This window comes from Saccopteryx leptura, chromosome 9 (assembly GCF_036850995.1).
Source record: "Saccopteryx leptura isolate mSacLep1 chromosome 9, mSacLep1_pri_phased_curated, whole genome shotgun sequence".
Taxonomy (NCBI): domain Eukaryota; kingdom Metazoa; phylum Chordata; class Mammalia; order Chiroptera; family Emballonuridae; genus Saccopteryx; species Saccopteryx leptura.
In genome coordinates, this window is record NC_089511.1 from 60,939,381 (window position 1) to 60,961,518 (window position 22,138).

At 39.4% G+C, this 22,138-nt stretch overlaps 1 pseudogene; it reads right to left on the reverse strand.

Moving 5' to 3' along the window:
* LOC136381505 (ubiquitin carboxyl-terminal hydrolase 10-like) overlaps nucleotides 1–22,138 on the reverse strand; it is a 27,751-nt pseudogene continuing 5,613 nt past the window's right edge.

The following is a 22,138-nucleotide window of genomic DNA, read 5'->3' on the forward strand; positions in this document are numbered from 1 at the left end:
TTACAGCAGGTCCACTCTGTGGTAATAGAGGCAGTAGGCTGTGTGGTTTGCAGTAGGCTTCACCACCTGGTACTAGTTAATCACCTTGACTGTCTGGTCATCGATGCACAGCCAGACATTCAGACCAATCTGGAAGACCTCTGTAATGTAATGACCACCTGCCGCACTGCTGCCCTATAGGTTCTGTGGCATTACCATGTTTCCCCATGTATAAGACGCACCCTTTCCCGAAAAATTTGGGGTTTAAAAACTGGGTACAACTTATATAGTGGGTTGTAGATTTTTTACTTGCATTTTAAAAAGTGTGGCATTTCAAATGCCATAGATTGAACTGAGGACGAGGCAATATATGAAGACAGTGATTCGTCATCAGACACAAATGAGGACAAGCTAATGGATGGGAGTTTTAAACAGTGATAAGGAGCTGTATGAATTTTATAATGAACAAAACTTGAGTTCAATAATTTTATGTAATACATTCTTTTTTCAAATTTCGGGCCCCCAAATTAAGGTGCGTCTTATACATGGGAACGTCTTATATATGAGGAAATACGGTAAATTTCTTATTTTTAACACCTGGGGAAAGCAGTTCTTTACTAATTTTCTTTTCTTTCTTTTCTTTTTTTTTGTGACAGAGACAGAGAGAGAGACAGAGAGAAGGACAGATAGGGACAGACAGGCAGGAAGGAGAGAGATGAGAAGCATCAATTCTTTGTTGTGGCTCCTTAGTCTCCTTAGTTGTACATTGATTGCTTTCTCATATGTGCCTTGACCAGAGGGCTACAGCAGAGCAAGTGACCCCTTGCTCAAGCCAGCAACCCTGGGCTTAAGCCAGCAACCTTGGACTTATGTCTATGAGCCCGCACTCAAGCCAGAGACCTCAGGGTTTCGAACCTGTATCCTCTGCTTTCCAGTCTGACGCTCTATCCACTGCGCCACCACCTGGCCAGGCTCTGTACTAATTTTCAAATCCACAGCATATTCAATGTCCTTGACAAGCTTCTGACATCTACCAGTCTTCCAGTCAACAAATTGTTTTGGATGCAGCACAAGGACAGGAGGAAGCTTTTCCAGTGTCACTCTCCAACTGATCTCCACCTTTTGTTTAGTTTTCGGTGGTACAACCTTGGACAGATTCTCTTGCCACCAAGCTTTCCAAGGCATCCTGGAGTGTACATATCTTGTCAGACTGGATATCCAGCTGCAACTTGAAAAATGGCTGCAAAGTGACAGATTCTTTTGAACTCTACTGGTGAACCACAGACCTGATATGTCCACCAAAAATGTCAGTAATTGGGGTCTGAACAAAGTCTGCCTGGCAGGTGAAGGAAGTCATATTTCTGGGGGCCACATGCTCCCATTCATCCTCACCTCCTTTGCCTGCTTCTTCCTGCTCTTCTTTGTTCACCAAGTGACTTTTGGGTCCATCAGAAATATTAAGTTTTTCATTATTTGCTCAGAGAATCTTCTTCAGATTCAACATTTCTTCATGAAGTCCATTCAGAGTGAATCCTAAGTATTTCTTAGCATCTTCTTGCCGACCCTTTTCAGATAGGCTCAACATGATGACTGTCAGAAGTCCATAAATATATGGCTTCAAAGGCAGCTCCAGGGTGGATATCCCTCATGATTTTATCCTCAACAGCTTGGCTGGGTTTAGTAAGCATTGACCTATTAGTAAACTCATTCATCAGCCGAACAAAGCTGTCTATCATGGGTGTTGACATACAGGTCTCTGCACTTTGGAATATAGAGAAATGAACTTCACCAGGTGATACAGTGGAGGGCAAGTGACCAGTGCCTGCTGTGTAGCATTAATGTAGAATCAGTTTCCTTTATTGCTCAGTCCATGGGGTTGCAATGATACTGGTTTATGTATTAGGGTTACATTCTCCAGTAACTCTGCAATCTTTATGACTATGGGATCCCCTGAAACTGGACCATGCCCTTCCTTGACTCCAACCTGGTTTCCAGAGACCAGGGAGAGGTGGCAGGAGGGGATTACTTAGTTTCCACAGAAGTCACGGGTGAGGAGGAAGAGGGCTTAGAATTGTGGAAAAGACTGGCCCACGACTTAGGCTTACAGACCGGAGTGGTGTCCACCACAGAGGCGGGGGCATCGGCAGGAGGAGGAGTGCTCTTGGCTTTAGTTGGGTCCAAGTCCATGCTTTCCACAGTGTGCAACTCCACCTCACTGGCAGCTGAGCCGTCACCCAAGGACTCAAGTATTGGTCCATTAGTAGCTCCAAGGTTTTCAGTAGTATCAGTCCCAAAGTAAGGGTGAGCCCCAGCTGTCCTCAACAGGCTGTCCCTGCCAGCCCCTGCAAGGAGGCAGGACTGTTCAAAGTCAGGCCCCTGGCAGCCCTCAGGCTTCCCTGCTGTCCTACCATTGCTGTTCAGGGCTCTGGGGAAAGAACCACCAGGCACAGATTCACTGACAAAGTCCGTGGAGTCCTGAGGGCTGCTACAAGTCCTGGGTGTCCCCAACGAGGACATATTGCTCATCAACTCTACATCTTCTGTGCCTACACTGCTCATGACTACTGGGTTTGTATGGCCATCGACCAGGGCGACCATGGAAGTCAATACACACTACCCTCACTGTCATCTTTTGAGTAACTATAATATCCAGGTGGATGTCTTCTCTTCTTTTTACTTTCCTTCTGTCCAAGAGCACTCAAGGCACCATCATTTCCCAAAACTTCCGCCTCCGTGTTGGAACTGCCATCCAGAGCCAGAGCAGAGCCTGGGTACTGGCAGTCAATGGACCTGTAGTTTACTTCTCTATCTATGTCTTCAGGGGTCTTTCTGGAAGTTGTGCAACTAATAAGTTCAGGAGCCTGAAGATTCAATGTGCTCAAAATACTGTAGTTGGGAGTTCTCTACAAAGAGTCATTGGGTTCAATTATTTCATTAACACCAAACTTGGTCCTTTAATATTCTTGTCCATCAGAAAGTCCATCTATAGCCTGTGCACCACACAGCACAGTTGCATTGTATGGAAGAAGCTCAACTGAAAAGCGAGGAGTCACAAAGAACTGATTGAATTCATCAGGGCTAAAATCTCCAAAAAGATGCTGTGGGCCTCAAAAGGCCGTGCTGGCCCGTTTTAGTGAGCCTCATCAAGGCCCACCCCCTCACGCTGCCCCCGCCTCTGCCTCTGCCATCTTCTCCCCTGCACATACACTGGGGACATTCTTAATTGTCATATCTTGCAGGGTTGCCACTGACATTTAATGAGTATGGACCAGGAGTGCAGCAGAACACCCTAAAATGCACAGGATAGCCCTCCACAAGAGATATCTGGCTCCAAATGTCACTAGCGCTGATGTCAGGGAAATGCTGCTCTAAGGTAAGTTGTCCCAACAGCCCTCATCCCCAGTCACTTAGATATCAGTCTTCCTCCTTGTGAAAACCTCATGCTTTCCGGCAGCAAAAGTTGTACCTTTAGTCAAAGTGACTGAGAACTATTATAAGTGGTTGGGACACCTGGGTGGTAGTGACAGAAACAGAGTTAAAGACTGAGGGTGGACTCAGAAATGAGAAGATCAAGTAAACTGGTCTAACAGATAAACCCCAGTCTTCTTCCTCTTGAGGACCTGGTGCCAGTTACCTTCTCCAAGCTCTCTTCTGCTGTGTAGGCAATGGCTGTCTTCACACCAGCAACTCCAGCCTTGCAAGGGAGTGGTACAGAGGATACCTATAGCTTTGGGATGGGGAATGTACTATTTAACCAACCATTCTTAATGTCAAGCTCAAATTACATCCATCCTGGATCACTGGCACCGTTCCATTGTTTAACCAGCAAAAGTAAAACCTATTCATTATAAAAGACGCCCTGTAATGTACTTCTCCATGACCTTGTTTAATGAGAGATCCAAGATGCAAGTATTTTCCACTTAATATGTGCCAAGAATGCATGTGTATTAAACAAAAAGAACTATCTACTTCTTGTCCAGAATTGCCCAAGGCTACCAGACATTCGATTAAGGAAGTTTTAAATTCAATTCACTAAAGTTAAAGAAGAAATTAAAATCTGATTTTAGTAATCTCTGATAACTTTTCTCCCAATTGCTCATACTTAAATATAATCTTTCCCCTCTTTCTTCACTTAATTAGGAGTGAAGATGTTAAAATTTTCAGGTAAAATATAAGTTGTTTGGATTACTGTGTTGACTTTCACTGCTCTTCTAATTAGTTAGGTAACATTTCTAAGTTTGTCTTAAATTTTTAACTCATTAATCAAAATTGTCTAGAATTCAAGTAACCTATAATTAATTTCCCTACTTATTCCTTTGTTTTATAAGAAAGTAATTGAAATTTTTTTAAAATGGGGAGTATGGTTTTCATAAATTAAAATTAAAGCAGTTCTGGATTCTTTTGTTGTTTTTTTCTTAATGGAGTGATTTGAGTCAGTCCTCTTTCATGGCTTTTCTTTTTTTTTTTAAAGACTTTATTTATTCAATTTTCAGAGAGGAGAGAGAGAGAGAGAGGAAAAGAGGGAGGGAGAGAAAGAGAGAGAGAAGAGGGAACAGGAGGAAGCATCAACTTCATATGTGTCTTGACTAGACAAGCCCAGGGTTTCAAATTGGTGACCTCAGTGTTCCAGGTCGACATTTTATCCCACTGTACCACCAAGGGTCAGGCTTTTCTTTTTATTTTATTATTATTATTATTTTCTTAAGTGAGAAGTGGGGAGGCAGAGAGATAGACTCCCACATGCACCCTAACTGGGATCCACTCCACAAGCCCCCTATGGGGCGATGCTCTGTCCATCTGGGGCCTGTTGTTCCATTGCTTTAAGCAACTGAGCTATTTTAGTGTCTGAGGCAGGCCATGGAGCCATCCTCAGCATTGGGGTTAACTTGCTCCCATGGCTGTGGGAGGGGAAGAAAGAGATAAAGAGAAGGGAGGGGGAGGAGTGGAGAAGCAGATGGGTGATTCTCCTGTGTGCCCTGACTGGGAATTGAACCCAGGACATCCACACACTGGGTCAACACTCTACCACTGAGCCAACCCACCAGAGACCATGACTTTTCTTTTCCTGGAGCCCTAGCTGGTCACTTACTGGAGCATGTAGATAAATTTTGCTTTGGCTTCTAGGCCTCTGGAGACCATGAGGATGAACCCACATAACTCCCTGTTTTTAAAGAAGTTTCCAGAATTAGAAGAAATGCTATGAATATACTTGGTCATATGTTCATTTGCTCTGATAAAGTCACAGGGGCTACTATTCCCTCTAGATAAAAAATAGATATACTTTGAAGCTTGTTAATTTTTTTCTGGTCACTGAGTAATGTGTAATAATGAGGAAATTACTTGGACTAGAGTCAGAGAAAGAAATTCATGTGCTAAGCCAACACAAGGGGACTGACCTAGTCACAATTACTGCAATTACTACTAAGAATGTCAGAAAACAAAGATGTGATCTGAAACAAGATTTAGTTTCCTATTAAACATAATTGCTTCTTTTTGTTAAAATCAGATCTTGCATTTTCATGCAGGCTTGCCTGTGTGCACAGACATACACTTTTCTTTGCATGCAATTACTAAATCCCCATCCTCCAGGCTACTTTAATTGACTGATCCATGTATAAATTATTAGGATTCTTATCAGAAAAGTCTTTTTTTCAAAATTATGTATGGGCTTGTTTTGACATCAAGCTCCTGGTATTAAAAATATTGCCTAATATACCCTTCTGTCCACTCCTTACTGTCAGTTTTACTTAATCCTTTAAAACTCAGCTCAGCACTGCCACCTCCTCTGGGAAATCTTCCAGATGCTTCACTCTCAAGTGAAGGGAGCTGTCCTTCCTCCCAGATCTCTGGTGATGTGTATATCCTTGTATATCCTGTCTCTATTGTAAAGGTGTGATGACTGGGGACACATCCTCCCCTGCCTTCTGCTCTAGACTATGAGTTCCTTACAACTAGATTTTTAATATCTTTGCCCAGGACAGAGCCTGCTACAGGCTAAGCATTCAACACGTTTCATAAATTTTTCTTGACAAGCTTAGTGATGGAATGAAAAATTACTGCTCAACTACATAGTACAAGAATGCATAAGCCTCAAAATCATGGATTTTCACAGTAACATTTCTTGCTAGATAAGGATTCTTTATAGGCCACATAGAAGGAAACCAAACAACATGATTAGGCACTGCCACACTAGATAGCAAATAGCAGAGAGCTGCTAAAGCTCATCGACTTCTGCTTCAGCTTAAAACAAGTTTATTCATTCATCCAACAAACATTTAGTTTGGTGCAAAAAGCCAGGTACTGAGTTAGTTTGCAGAGTTCCAAAGAATAAAGAGAGCACCAGGAGTGCCAAAATTGTACAGCTATAACAGAGTGAGATAAGAGCCCAGGAAAGGTGCATGTGAAATGTGGCAGCACAGTGATGAGGTCATATGCTCTAGAGTCAGACTGCCCAAGTTTATGACCACCCTCACCATTGATTATTATCAATGTGACCTGGGCTAGGTACTTTTACCCTGACTAAGCCTCGGGATCCTTACCTATAGAATGGAAATATAATAACTCTTACCTCATAATGTTTTGATTATTAACTTATGGTAAAGTGTTTTACAACTACATCTGAGACATGGTGAACACCCAAGAAATGTCAGTGGTTCTATTACTGCCACTATCTCAATGGCACAAATTATGGAAAGATGTTCTACTTAGCGAGTAAAGAGAGGGATAGTAAGAGGTGGTTTTAAAAAAACAAAACAAAAAACTTTTGTTTATATAACACATAAAAAATTAACCCATAACTTAACCACACTGGAAGACAAAGTTAAACAAAAATCACCTGTATTCTCAAGTGGACATTTTGGTGCATATTGTGTCACAATTTTTTATTTGCATATATAGAGATTGCACTATGTATACTCTTTTGTATCATTTTTCTACTATTACTGTCAATAAATGTGTATTTACATCACAATGCTTAACAGTTCCTTGTATTTATTATGTAATTACATACTACTATGTTTAGTTAATTGCCTATCAAGAGTTTTTTTTGTTCTATTAGAAATAACACTGTAATAACATTTTTCTCTGCCAATTGTCTAATAATCAATTGTTAATTTCTGATTTATTTTTAGAAAGTAGCAATGAACGAGCAACAGTTAAACTTAGTTTTATTTTATCTTTTTAAGAGATAAAACATTTGCTTATTTCAAATATTAAAACATTATAAAAATTATAATTAAAGGCATGTTGCAGACACCCTGTCTTCATCCATGTTTCCCATTTTCTCCTGTCACAGGAAACAACTTCAAATAGGTTATTATGTACTTTTTCAGTATTGTTATGAAACTATTAGTACATATTCCACATATATGCTTAAAACTTTTAATTTTATTTTTTATTTTACACTTTACATTCAATACTGTTTTATATTAGTTTCAGGTATACAACAGAATAGTTAGACAATTGTATACTTTACTAAGTATTCCTCCCGATATTTCTAGTACGCACCTGGCACCATACATAGTTACTGCAATACTGTTGACTATATTCCTTATGCTGTACTTTGCATCCCCATGACTGTTTTGTAACTACCAATTTGTACTTCTTGATCCTTTCACATTTTTCACCCAGTCTCCCAACCCTGTTTCCTTCAGCAACCATCAGTCTGTCCTCTGTATCTATGAGTCTGTTTCTATTTTGTTTTTTAGATTTCACATAGAAGTGAAATCATATGGCATTTGCCTTTCTCTGACTGACTTAATTCATTGAGCATAATACCCTCTAAGTCCATCTATGCTGTCACAAATGGTAAGATTTCATTCTTTTTTCCCATATATATTCTTATTTTGTTTATTTATTACACAAAAGCTAACATAGTACACTCACGTTCTCCATTTTTTTTGTCCTATACAACAGTATACTTGAGGTGATACTACGTGGTACATAAAATTTCTGCCCTTTCCACCTCATCATCCCCTTCTTACATAGGAATGGCAAGGACAGAAGAGCAAAACGATGGACAAGCTGCCTGGATTGTTCCAAACTCATGGTAGGCAGTGTCTACAGCTTCCTCAGTCTAGGGTCTGGATTTCTGGGATCGCCTTGCAAACAGAAACATGCAAATAGATTATGAGAGACATTTATAACCACATACTTTATTAGTTTACACTGACTCTGAAACCAAAAACAGTGGGGGAAACACAGGTGTACGGTACCAGAAAGCTCTCCCAAGCACAGGATGAAGTTAATACTGTACGTACACAAACCATTTTCTTCTCCTTCATGACTTCATTCTTTGTTTACAGCACAGATCCACCCCCAAATTATCCCAACTTTCTTCCCAAGAATGATAACTAGTGCAAGATTCCTATTACTGTTTATTTTATTTTCATTTTGATTTTCTCAATATGGCGTAATTACCATCAAATGATGATCCCATTGCCAGGCCAAACAGAACTGGATAATGGGCAATGGAAATTTAATAGCTCTGTTTCCTCTCCTTGTGCCTTCCTCTCTATAAGGTTGCTCTCCCTCTCACGTTCTGGGTGACCTTCAGCTTCTCTTGAAATTACTAAATATATTGCTTCCATTTTTACCAGCTGAACTTGAAATCTTTGTCCTCCTCTTAGCCAGAAGGTTGCTGACCCTTCCCATTCAACAAAAGTATAGATAAAGCAAGTACACATTCTACGTAGAGAAAACGCAATATGATGTGTTTAAAGAATCACAAGTTGTTTGAATCTACCGTAGCACAGAGTAAAACACAAGGAATATTAGGAGATGTGACAGATCAGATAGACTGAGGTTGTATTGTGGAAAGTGGGATTAGCTTGCTAATAAGTTTAGATTTTATTATCTCTGTGATGGAAAGCTACTGAAGAACATTAAGGAAACTAATGACATGGATTGAGATACTAGAGAGAGGACAACCAGTTAGGCAGTTATTGAAAGCCTTAAGAATTGGTGAAGCCCTAAACTAAGGGAGCAGAAGGAAGAATGGAAATAAAAGACGAGGTAAAATGGACATGACAAGTAAACCATGGCTGGAGAGGAAAGTAGTCAGTGAAAATCAACACAGAAACCTGGAGTGGCAGAAATGAGGGAAACTGTATTTGATAGAGGAAGATATGTGAGATGAGATCCCAGGGTTGACATTGCCAGTAGGCAGTGAGCCTGGAGCTCAGAAGAGAAGTGAGTACTGCAGACATGCATTTAGTCATTACCATTGGTAGCTGTAACCTTGGGGTTCAATGAGACCATGTAAGGAAAGAGGACAGAGTGAGAAGAGAGTGCCCAGGATCGGCCCCTGAGAAACACGATAGAGACAGAAACCAGGCACTGAAGGAGACTGACTGAGAAGCAGAAACCAGTGCTAAGAGGGAAACCACTGACCACAGAGAGGCTAGTGTTGGCAAGGACGCATCTCTTAAAACAGAGTTTCTGTTTAAAGAAAAAGTTTTGCCAACAATATCAAATGCCTCATAGAGGTCACATAAAATTATGCATGTGTAGTAAATTAAATACTTTTTGTTTGACTTTTTCCATGTAAATGAGTAATAAACCAAATGATTTTTATTTCTAAAAATGAACTTAATGAACTAAAGTGTTTTCAAATCTATATAGCCTTACCTTCTATCCTCTAATCTTTCTTAAATAGCCAATATGTGTTTGTAATCAATCTATAAATACCATTCTGTGCCAACCTCATCTAATTTATCATTCTTTCACTACAAAATTAGTCAATTGCACCCTCACCATGTTCTAGATGTCCTGTCTCTATGGATTCAAGATAAGCAGTCTCTGTCTCCAGGCCCACAGTTTGCATTCTTGCCATCTTAAACTAAACAATTAGAAGTCACAATGAGACAAGAGGAAATACTGGATCAGAGGGTAGCCCAAAAGAGCTGGGCAGGGGAGGAGCCAAAGGCTGAGGATTGACAGGTCCTGACAGTGCTTCCCACACCTTCTCCTTGACACTGCCTGGGCTCAGTTATACAGTCTAAGGCAGGGGTCCCCAAACTATGGCCCACGGGCCGCATACGGCCTCCTGAGGCCCTTTATTCGGCCCCCGCCACACTTCCGGAAGAGGCACTTCTTTCATTGGTGGTCAGTGAGAGGAGCACATTGACCATCTCATTAGCCAAAAGCAGGCCCATGGTTCCCATTGAAATACTGGTCAATTTGTTGATTTAAATTTACTTGTTCTTTATTTTAAATATTGTATTTGTTCCCGTTTTGTTTTTTTACTTTAAAATAAGATATGTGCAGTGTGCATAGGGAATTGTTCATAGTTTTTTTATAGTCCGGCCCTCCAACGGTCTGAGGGACAGTGAACTGGCCCCCTGTGTAAAAATTTTGAGGACCCCTGGTCTAAGGAGTACTTTCTTTGAAAGCAGCTTCCTCCTGCAATTCATGACAAGAGAAACAATTACTTGTGATGTTATGGTCCCTGGAGCTATCTACCCTAGGGCTTATCATTTTTATCTAGCACCCAATCAGGGATGGACCTGGGCTTTTCCCAGAATGCAGGCAATACTTCCGGGAGAACAGAAGCCCGTGGTGGGGTTCAGCCGGTTCAACTTTCTGATCACTTAGACTTTACACTAAAGAATTCTTTTAGATTTATTTAGACATATATTTTATCATATATAACTAATGTGAACATACAAAATGTAAAATAGAAGCAAAATAAGTTGATTAAAGTGTTTTTAAATTTTCATCACATCCACACAACTCTTATAAATCACTTTTTCATTTGTCAGTATCCAGACAATATTATAGTTTGTGGCATCAAGAAAATTGGTAATTCAGCACTCCCTAAAATAACCCATTAAAAAGCCTAATAGCCACTGGTTCTGGGCTTTTAAGACAGTTTTGCAATTATGTGGAACTAGTATATTTTGTTTACTCCTGTTTTGTGCATTTTGCCAATCTTGTTTGAATCACACATTTCACGCTCATTTTCCACAATTATTTGGCTCTTAGGGGCTAAAAGAGAGTCCAACTATGTCCTCTTGGGATTTGATTCAAAGCCATTGACATTCACATTTTAAGTTTTGAAACTAGTACTTCTGATGTTTGAGTATGCACTGGCAACGACAAGTGTGGTGCATATGCTAGCTGAATAACCAAGGCTCTAACACGCCATTGTAAGGTAAATCCCAATTTCAAAGTCGTCCAAATCCCAAATTTTAGATAGCTCAGACTCTAAAAATAATGCATACGCCTTTTATAAGGATACAGGGCTAAAGGTACAAAATATTTCCCAGTAAAAATAGAAAAAGAAGTAACAAACACTAACTAAATGCGAGCTGATACAACTCTACAGAGCTACATTGTCCAACATTGTAGGCACTGGCTACCGAGCACTGACCATGGGGCTAGTGTGAATTGAGAGGTTCTGAAACTGTACAATAAATACCAAATTTCAAAGATTTAGCACCAAATATAATGTACAATATCTCACTTATTGCATCGCTTACATGTTCAATCAGTATTTTAATACATTAGATTAAATAACTGTATTACTAAAATTTGATTTCACCTGATTTTTTTTTACCTTTAGAATGTAGCCACTAGAAAATATGAAAGTGCATATGTGTCGTCTCACATGATATTTCCATCAGACAGTTGACATAAAGTTTAAGAGCAAAAGCTCTTGTTAAGAAAAGAATATGGTTACAGTATACTGACTAATGGTGCAATTCACCAAGAAGATATAGTATAAGTAAATAGGTAGTGCATAATAAGATATCTACAAAAAGAAAGAAAATTTGATAGAATTACAGATACAAATTGATAAATTCAAGTATTTTGATGAGAAATTTCAAAACATTCATCTCAACTATTAACAGGTATGGCTGTCAAATATTCAAGTCATGCTGACCAGGCAGTGGCACAGTGGATAAAGCATCAGCCTGGGACTCCGAGGCCCCAGATTCGAAACCTTGAGGTCACTGGCTTGAACACAGACTCAACATCTTGAGCATGAGATCTCTAGCTTGAGCATGGGATCATAGATATAACCCCATGGTCATCTGGCTTGAGCAAGGGGTCATTAGCTTGGCTGGAGCTCCCGATCAAGGCACATATGAGAAAGCAACCAATGAACAACTAAGGTGCTGCAATGAAGAACTGATGCTTCTCAGCTCTCTCCCTTCCTGTCTGTATGTTCCTGTCTGTCCTTTTGCTCTCTAAAAATAAACAAACAAAATAAAACAAAAAACTTCAACAGTCGTAAAAAGTCTGAACAACACAATTAATGAACTTGAATTGAATGACTGTATATATAATTCTATGTAGAACAGCGGTTCTCAACCTGTGGGTCGCGACCAAAACACAGGGGTCGCCTAAAGCCATCGGAAATACATATTTTATTTAAAAATGTATACCCCTGCCAGGGTCGCGACCCACAGGTTGAGAACTGCTGATATGGAAGATTAGAGGACACACAGTTTCCTCTAATTCACATAGAACATTTACAAAAATTGATCCTGGGCCCTGGCAGGTTGGCTCAGCGGTAGAGCGTCGGCCTAGCGTGCGGGGGACCCGGGTTCAATTCCCGGCCAGGGCACATAGGAGAAGCGCCCATTTGCTTCTCCACCCCCACCCTCCTTCCTCTCTGTCTCTCTCTTCCCCTCCCGCAGCCAAGGCTCCATTGGAGCAAAGATGGCCCGGGCGCTGGGGATGGCTCCTTGGCCACTGCCCCAGGCACTAGAGTGGCTCTGGTAGCGGCAGAGCGATGCCCCAGAGGGGCAGAGCATCGCCCCCTGGTGGGCAGAGCTTCGCCCCTGGTGGGCGTGCCGGGTGGATCCTGGTCGGGCGCATGCGGGAGTCTGTCTGACTGTCTCTCCCCGTTTCCAGCTTCAGAAAAATACAAAAAAAAAAAAAAAAAAAATTGATCCTGTATTATTAGGCCATAAAGCAAACAATCAACAAATTTAATGACTAGGTACCATAAAAAATAGATTTTCTGTTTTAGGCTTAAAGTTAATTTTAAAAATTATAAATAAGAACACACTTCTAAATAATTCTGGGTTGAAAAAAAATCATACCAGAAATTTAAAAATAAAATCTAGTACACTGTGGGGACTTTGGCTTAAAAGCTTATAGTGACAGTTACTGAATTAATCTTCTCACCTAAAACAGCCTTAAAAGTAATAGAACTTAAAAGTGATAAAATGTATAAAAGAACATTTTTCAAAACATTGGTTATTAGGCAATTTAAAACAGTGCTCTTTGAGAGATGGGAATCTAATAGGTCAGGCCCATTGATTGTCCCAGTTTGCTGTCTTGAGATACTTTCTAGTCTGTGGTGCAGGGTGGGGAGACTCAGACAGAGCCTAGTAGACTCCTGGAGATGAGGGGACAAAGCTTAAAGGCCAGGGAGACAGACCAACATGGCTAGCATTTGCAGAATCAAGTTCTGGGAAGGAGAAAGGTATATAGAGAACCCTAAAATCTGCAGAGGATCTCCATCAAGGATTCACAAGAGCACTGACCAGCACATGTATGTGAGGAGACTATAGGAGGGAAGGAAAAAAAACACTGTGATGGCTAATTTTATGTGTCAACTTGACTGAGCCACAAGAGTGACCAGCAATGTGGTCAAACATTATTCTGGGTGTGTCTGTGAGGGGTTTCTGGATGAAATTCACATTTGAATTGGTATATGAGCAAAGCCGATGGCCCTCCCTAATGTCCATGACATCACACAATCATTGGAAGACCTGAATAGAAAAAAACTGACCTTGTCTGACCTGTGGTGGTGCAGTGGATAGTGCATCGACCTGGAATGCTGAGATTTCCGGTATAAAACCCTGGGTTTGCCCGATCAAGGCAATAAATAAAATCTTAAAAAGAAAAAAAAAAGGGTGCCTTTTTCCAAGGGGGAATTTCTCATCTGACTGCCTTCAGACTTTGGACATTTGTCTTCTATCTTTGGACTTAAACTTAAACATGGGTTCTTCTTGGGTCTCCAGCCAGCCAGCTTTCAGATTGGAACTTACACCATCAGCTGTCCTGGGTCTCCAGCTTGTTGACTACAGATCTGAAATTTCTCAGCCTCCATAACCACGTGAGCCAATTTTTTATAATAATAATATAATTATATAATATAATAATATAATTAAACAACATAATGGTAGTACTATCATTATAATTTCTTATAATAATATTATTATATAATATGGCATATACACATCCTATAGGTTCTGTTATTATTGTATTATTTTGTATATCATTATATTGTTATAATATAAAATAATAAATATATACATTCTCTTAGTTCTATTTCTCCAGAAAAGCCTAACACAATTACTCACACAGGATTAAAGGGAATAGCATCTGGTGCTTATTCGGGATCCGGATTAGTGTCTACTTCTACCTTCCAGATTAGAATACCTCAAGATACTGATACAAGAGGAAGAGTATTCAGAAGGGTTTTGCCTCAGAAATGGGAAATAATTGGCCCTAGACGAAACATAGCTCTGGTCCTGCCTGAAAAATTTAAAAGCATGACTAGAAAGGATCAAATTGTTTCCAAGGAAGTTATCTGCATCTTAGAACAAAGCTCAGAAATTTTTATAGGACTACAGAAATTACCAGCCCCAACATGGTAACATTCATAATGTCTGACACAGTAAAAAATTACTAGGTATGTAAGGAAGCAGGAAAATATAACCAATATTGAAGAGAAAAAGTCAACTGAAAATAAAAAAGAAGTGACACAGATGTTGGAATTAGTAGAAAAACTCTAAAAAATTTAAGCTGTTATTTTTATTATTTTCAATATATTCAAAAATTAAAACGTATAACAAAGCTTATAGGATACAGCAATAATGATGTTATGAGAATCACTTTAGATTTTAATAGTGGTATTAGGAAAGACCAGGTACTAAAATTTAATCCATAGGAAGAAAGAGGCAATACAGAGAAGAACAATATCAATAAAATATAAAACAAAGAATAATGGAGACTATTAATGAACCAAACATCAGTGTTTTTTTTTTTGTTTGTTTGTTTGTTTTTTTACAGAGACAGAGAGAGAGAGTCAGAGAGAGGGATAGATAGGGACAGACAGGAACAGGAACGGAGAGAGATGAGAAGCATCAATCATCAATTTCTCAGTGCGACACCTTAGTTGTTCATTGATTGCTTTCTCATATGTGCCTTGACTGTGGGGCTACAACAGACTGAGTAACCCCTTGCTCAAGCCAGTGACCTTGGGTCCAAGCTGGTGAGCCTTGCTCAAACCAGATGAGTCCTCACTCAAGCTGGCGACCTCGGGGTCTTGAACCTGGGTCCTCCGCATCCCAGTCTGACACTCTATCCACTGAGCCACCACCTAATCAGGCAAACATCAGTTTTTTAAAAAACAACAAAAATAGATAAACACTAACAAAATTACAGAAAATGAGAAAAATTACAAATAAGAAGTGTTATTAATTAAAACAATCTATGGAGATGTGAAATGTCATGAAAACACTATTATCACCAGTATGCCAACAATTTGAAAAATTGTACCCAGTGGACAAACTCGTGGGGAAGAATAACTTAACAATCAAATGTTGGCATTCTGAGTAACCCCTTGCTCCAGCGAGCGACATTGGGTCCAAGCTGATGAACTTTTGCTCAAACCAGATGAGCCCGCGCTCAAGCTGGTGACCTCGGGGTCTGGAACCTGAGTCCTCCCGCATCCCAGTCCAACACTCTACCCACTGCACCACCACCTGGTCAGGCTGAATTGCACAATCTTATTATGAAGTTTCCTTGCCAAACATATTTAAGTTGAATCTAATCAAGCCTCTAGACCTAACGCCCAGTCACAGAAACTACGGCAGGGGTCGGGAACCTATGGCTCACGAGCCAGATGTGGCTCTTTTGATGACTGCATCTGGCTTGCAGACAAATCTTTAAAAAAAAAAAAAAGATAATGTTAAAAATATAAAACATTCTCATGTATTACAATCCATTCATTTCCTACCGCTCATGGTCATGGTCATTGTATGGCTCTCACGGAATTACATTTTAAAATATGTGGCATTCATGGCTCTCTCAGCCAAAAAGTTTCCCACCCCCTGTGCTACGGTATGTAATACAGAAGACATTGGAACATGTTAAGTGACACCATAAAGAAACAATTAGGTGTATCATGTGGGAACTACCTAAAGACAACTGGCTTAAAAATAATATCATGAAAAACAAAATAAAACAAAAGGTAGAGGGCTGTTAATAATATTTTATTTATTCATTTTTTTTTTTAGAGAGGAGAGAGAAAGGGAGAGAGAGAGACAGAGAGGGAGAGAGAGAGGAGAGAGAGAAAGAGAGAGAAGATGGGGAGGAGCTGGAAGCATCAACTACCATATGTGCCTTGACCAGGCAAGCCCAGGGTTTCGAACCGGCGACCTCAGCATTTCCAGGTCGACGCTTAATCCACTGCACCACCACAGGTCAGGCGAGGGCTGTTAATAATAGATTAAAGAGACATAACAAATGTAATTCATATATCTTTATTGTACCTCAGACTTTATTTTTTTTAACTCTAGAAGAGATTTTGGAAGTAAATTATGGATATTTAAATGTAAATAAAATATTAGAGAGTATTGTGGAATTAGTATTCATTTCCTCAGGTGACATAATAGTGTTTGGGTTATGTAAAAGGAAAATGTGATTCTTAAGAGATGCATGGTGACTGATCAGGCGGTGGCGCAGTGGATAGAGCATCGGACTGGGATGCGGAGGACCCAGGTTCGAGACCCCGAGGCCCCCAGCTTGAGTGTGGACTCATCTGGTTTGGGCAAAGCTCACCAGCTTGGACCCAAAGTTGCTGGCTCGAGCAAGGCCCATGGTCAAGGCACATATGAGAAAGCAATCGATGAACAACTAAAGTATCGCAACGAAAAACTAATGATTGATGCTTCTCATCTCTCTCTGTTCCTGTCTGTCTGTCCCTATCTATCCCTCTCTCTGACTCTCTTTCTGTCTCTGTAAAAAAAAAAAAACAAAAAAAATTAAAGAAAAAAAAAAGAGGTGCATGGTGAAGCATTTTGGGTAGAGTCATGATGTCTGCAATTTACTTGAGAACAGTTCAGGAAGGTAAAAGAAAGAGAGATAAGGGAAGGAAGAAGAAATGAAGGGAAGGAAGAAGGGAGAAAGTAAGGATAGAGCAAATTTGACAAAAGCATAACAGTTGGTGAATCGAGGTGAAGGGTATATCAGTTTTATTGTTACTTTTTTAAGTTTAAAATTTTAAATAAGAAGTTGATAGGAAATATGCATGCGAGTGCATTCTTTAAGTCTGTACAGATAAGACAAAAGTAAAAATGCCAGCGAAAGAATGACGATTCAAAACAGCAGTTACCTGGGGTTGCCTGGTGACAATGAGATGAAACAAAGAGGATCACACCGGTAAGCTTTTGTTACAGTCCTAGTTTTCATGTCGGGTGTGGTTTCATGGGTACTTAGTACATTATTACTATAAATTAATAATTATATGTATACAGATGGCTATAAGTGCACCAATGATGAGAGTGTGTCAAGAACGTAAGATTACGTTAATCCATTTCTGTGTTCTTGAGGCATCACCTGCCTACTCCCATAAAACAATGAAAATAACCATTTATCTTGATTGCAAAATTCTGGTGATGGGAGAAAAGCTGGTCCTACAGCTATTTGAGAATGAGCTCTAAGATTTTTCATCCCTTTCATCTGAAGCTAATAATTGTGGTGTTCCAAGAATAATGAACAACTATTTAAATTACTCTACTATTAACCAATGATTCAACCTTGTTTAATCACATTCTTATTTAAAGCAAATGATACACTTCTGTTCTTTAAGGAGACACTAGTGAGAATGAAATTATCATTAAGATACAGAATATAAGAATGAAATTATCATTAAGATACATAGTAAAAATTTCCAATAATTTATTATCTTAATATGAGTGTCACTTATTTTATTACACATAAGTGAAATGTTGCGCGATGGTAGAAAAGCTGGGCTTGGAGTCAGAAAATCCTGGGTTCAAGTCTCCATTCTGGTTTTACTAGCTGTCTGACACTGAGCAAATCATTTAACTTCTCTAGATCTTGGTTACCTTATCTGAGGCTGGATATTCATGAATAGGATTGTTGCAGCTTTAAAGATCTTCTGTTTAAAGTGCTTTGCACAGTTCATGGTGTAAGTCTGAATGATACACAAGGTAGTAGTAGCTATTCTTACCATACTGAAACATTTAAACTGATTTACTTTTATCTATTTATCTACACATACACATATAATTTCCTACATACTGACAAAGTTACACTGTTTATTATTAAAAGCTTAAATAAAACAAATACCGTATATCCCCATGTATAAGACACTTCCAAGTATAAGATGCACCTTAATTTTGGGGCCTAAAATGAAAAAGAAATGTATTACATAAGGTTACTAAAAAGTTTTATTAATCATTAAATTCATACAACTTCTCATCACTGTCAAAACTCCCATCCATTAGCTTGTCCTAATCTGTGCCTGATGATGGATCACTGTCTTCATATATTGCCTCGTCCTCAATTCCATCTATGGCATTTGAAATGCCACAACCACTGTATAAGATGCACCCAATTTTTAGACCCCAAATTTTTCAAAAAATGGGTGCGTTTTATACATGGGGAAATACGATACATACAGAAAGCTCAGGAAATGGGGGGAGGGGATGTAAGTAAACACTTAATCTTCACATGTTCTTCATTTCTCATTAGATGATCAGTAAGTCTCCGTTAGCGCTAACATTTTGTTATTCTATAAATTCTGTGATATTGCCTTTGCACATGTTTAGAAATTCTTTTTACAAGTTAAAATAATTGAAGATAATTATTCTGATTAAAGATGGAATATACAGTGATCTTTCACTCTGAAGGCTTGAAAGTGTTAAGTTAAATGGCAATATCTTGAAATTATAAGTAAATATGTTAGCTGCAGTATATTTCCACTTTGGTGTGTGGTTATTGTAAAGACAACATAAAACTAGTTGGATGATAATGTTCTGAAATGACCACACATCCCACTAAGAGAACAATTCTGTGCCTATTTTCTTCTAGTGTAATTAATGATTTTCTAACCCTGCAGTCACAGTGTATGTGTCTAGGTGTGTGGTATTTGATTAAAGGAAATACCACAATCACCCATTTAACCATTTTCCTATTAGACATCTATGTTGGCTCTAAATTTTTATTATAGAAAATGTTGTAATAAGTTTTTCCAAGTACATGACTTTTATTCATATAGAATTACTTCTTTATGATTAAATAATATTAGAGGTATACTAAATTTTTAAAAACACAACCAGTTTGGGAATTATAGCTCTTTATTGCTACATTGCTTCCCAAAAGATTGTATATGCGTGTGTAAAACATAGTAATATATATTTTAGAATAACTATAAATAAATATACCAAAGTTAAGCTTTTTCCAACTTAAATTATGTAACCAAGAGTATACACCAGAATTAACTTTTACCAATTTTTCTTTCTCTTTTTTTCTTTTGATCAATAAAAGACTTGGATGTAATATTCAATTTAAAAGAAGTTTCCATTCAAGGCCATAATAAGACATTGGTTATTGTAAAAAAGGCTAAATGCGACCTACTCTTTCTGGTCTTGCCAACCATGCTTTATTGACTTCTGATGGGTACCTTGAATTTACTAACTTGTCTAGAGCTACAACCTATTACATGTATTTGTCATATTTATTTTAGCCATGGAATAACTGAATTGAGCTTGTAACTATTACAAAATATAAACAAGAAAAAAAATACTTGGCTTGATACTTGGATAATGGCAACCTTATCAATTTTTCCACTTTGTCTCTACTACCCTCTAGTGGAATTATAGTCATACTATCCATACAGCATTATAACCAGATTACACACACACACACACACACACACACACACACACATCCTATGTAGATTTATAAATTTCAGCTTTATAGAATTGGTCCCAACCTTAGATATGATGAACTCCTGGAGGAAATTACCTTTTTTTTTTTTTTCTGAAGCTGGAAATGGGGAAAGACAGTCAGACAGACTCCCGCATGCGCCCGACCTCCGGCACGCCCACCAGGGGGCGACGCTCTGCCCCTCCGGGGCGTCACTCCGTTGCGACCAGAGCCACTCTAGCGCCTGGGCAGAGGCCAAGGAGCCATCCCCAGTGCCCGGGCCATCCCTGCTCCAATGGAGCCTCAGCTGCGGGAGGGGAAGAGAGAGACAGAGAGGAAGGAGAGGGGGAGGGGTGGAGAAGCAGATGGGCGCTTCTCCTGTGTGCCCTGGCCGGGAATCGAACCCGGGACTTGAACCCGGGACTTCTGCACGCCAGGCCGACGCTCCACCACCGAGCCAACCGGCCAGGGCAGGAAATTACCTTTTAACTGGAATTTTTGCTCCTCTCTCCTCCCACACTAGTCGTTTCTGGAAAGTACTGCCAGATTAATCTGTTTAAAGAGAAAATGCGGCCCTATAACTCTCTTGCTCAATCAAATGGAAAAACCTTTAGCATTTCCACTGGACTGTTTGAAGTGCTGCTGGCAATATGAATCCAACTCTCTTCCCACCCTTCTACTCCTTCTACCCTCGCTCTGACCTCCAGCCCAATCCGCTCCTGGATGTTCTCCAAATCTGCCAGGTGTTTTTCCCCTTTCTGCGGAGAATGTCACCCACCTAGTCATCTCTACCCACCAACTTCCTTCTTCCATTTCTATTTGCCAAAGTTATGCTCGTAGGCCAAGAATTATTTCAAATTCACCCTTTGTTCAGCTTTACCAAGCTCCCTTTATAAATCCCATGTTAACCAGGTACCTCTCCAACACTGCTGTTCCCCTCTGCCTGGATGTTCTACCCAGGCTCCTCTCCTTCAATTCCCATTTGAATTGACAAGCTTTCCTACAGAACCCAACACAAGCATCAGGTCATTAATGAAGCCTTATCTGCCTCTTTCAGAGCCGTGTAGCCCTCTCTGTTCTGTGATCCCATAGCAATTCATTCAAACCTCTGTTCTGGTGCCTGCCACCACAGCTCTTTTCATGAGGGATAGTGATCAAGATGAGAAGATGAGGGGAAAAACATCTGAATAACGTGTTTACTGGGGGGCTAGTCATTGATCTCAGTAAATGTTATATGGATTACCTCATTTTATGCTATAACACAACCAGGTATTATCATTATTGTCATTTAACTAATTGAAGCATGGAGAAACAGTATGACTTGCCCAAAGTCACAGATAAGGGCAATAGCCAGGATTTAAAAGTCTTTGAGCCTAGGCAGTCTTTGGCCTCTGAGCTTTTAGCTACCTCAATGGCACAGTTATTCCAGGAGAGCTCTTTGTCAGGATAGCACAATTGGAGTGTTTCTCCTCTCACCATTCATTTTTTTAGTCTGTGGTTTGAGATTGGTTATGGAAAGAATCAAATACAATTCCTGGGATAGAAAGAAGTTTGTTTGCTTTTTTTTTTTGTCATGTTGCATGAAAGTGTCTACTTTCTTCTTTAAAATTCTTTTCTGTGTACATGTTTATCCATTTAGACTCTGAAACTTAAGAAGGCTGGTGCTTGGGCTTCATAATGTTATCAAGGATAGTTGAAACAACTAATGAAGTCTTTTCTTTTTTGTTTTTTATCTTATCTGAATGTGACATCACTTTACTTTGTATTCCCAAAGTGCTTAATTCAAAACATCAGCTGAAGAAAGGTATTTAATTAATTACATCATTAGCACAAAAGAAGCATAATCACTTGGTATATTTTTCTTATCTTGTCTCTCTCAAGCTCAATGGGGACAGAGAGTCTAATTCATCTTTGCATCTTTAGTACCCACCAAATAATGCCAGGCAAATAGAAGACATTCAACCATTTAGTGTGTGGAATTGACTTTAATTTTCAGCCATACTTCCGTATCGCAACACCGGTGTGAAGTGATGCACGGCAGAGTCAGATAATTGATGTTCACAAGGAGGCTCCAGGCGTGACAAGATACTCAAATGCCTGTCTCAGTTTTGAGGAAAAAGTAAATTATGTTCTGTATTATTTTAGCAGTAAGAAGATGTTATTATAATTTTGCTATTTGGGATTCGTCACTTATGGTAAGCATTTAAAATGAAGCAGAATACTTCATAACATGAAACCC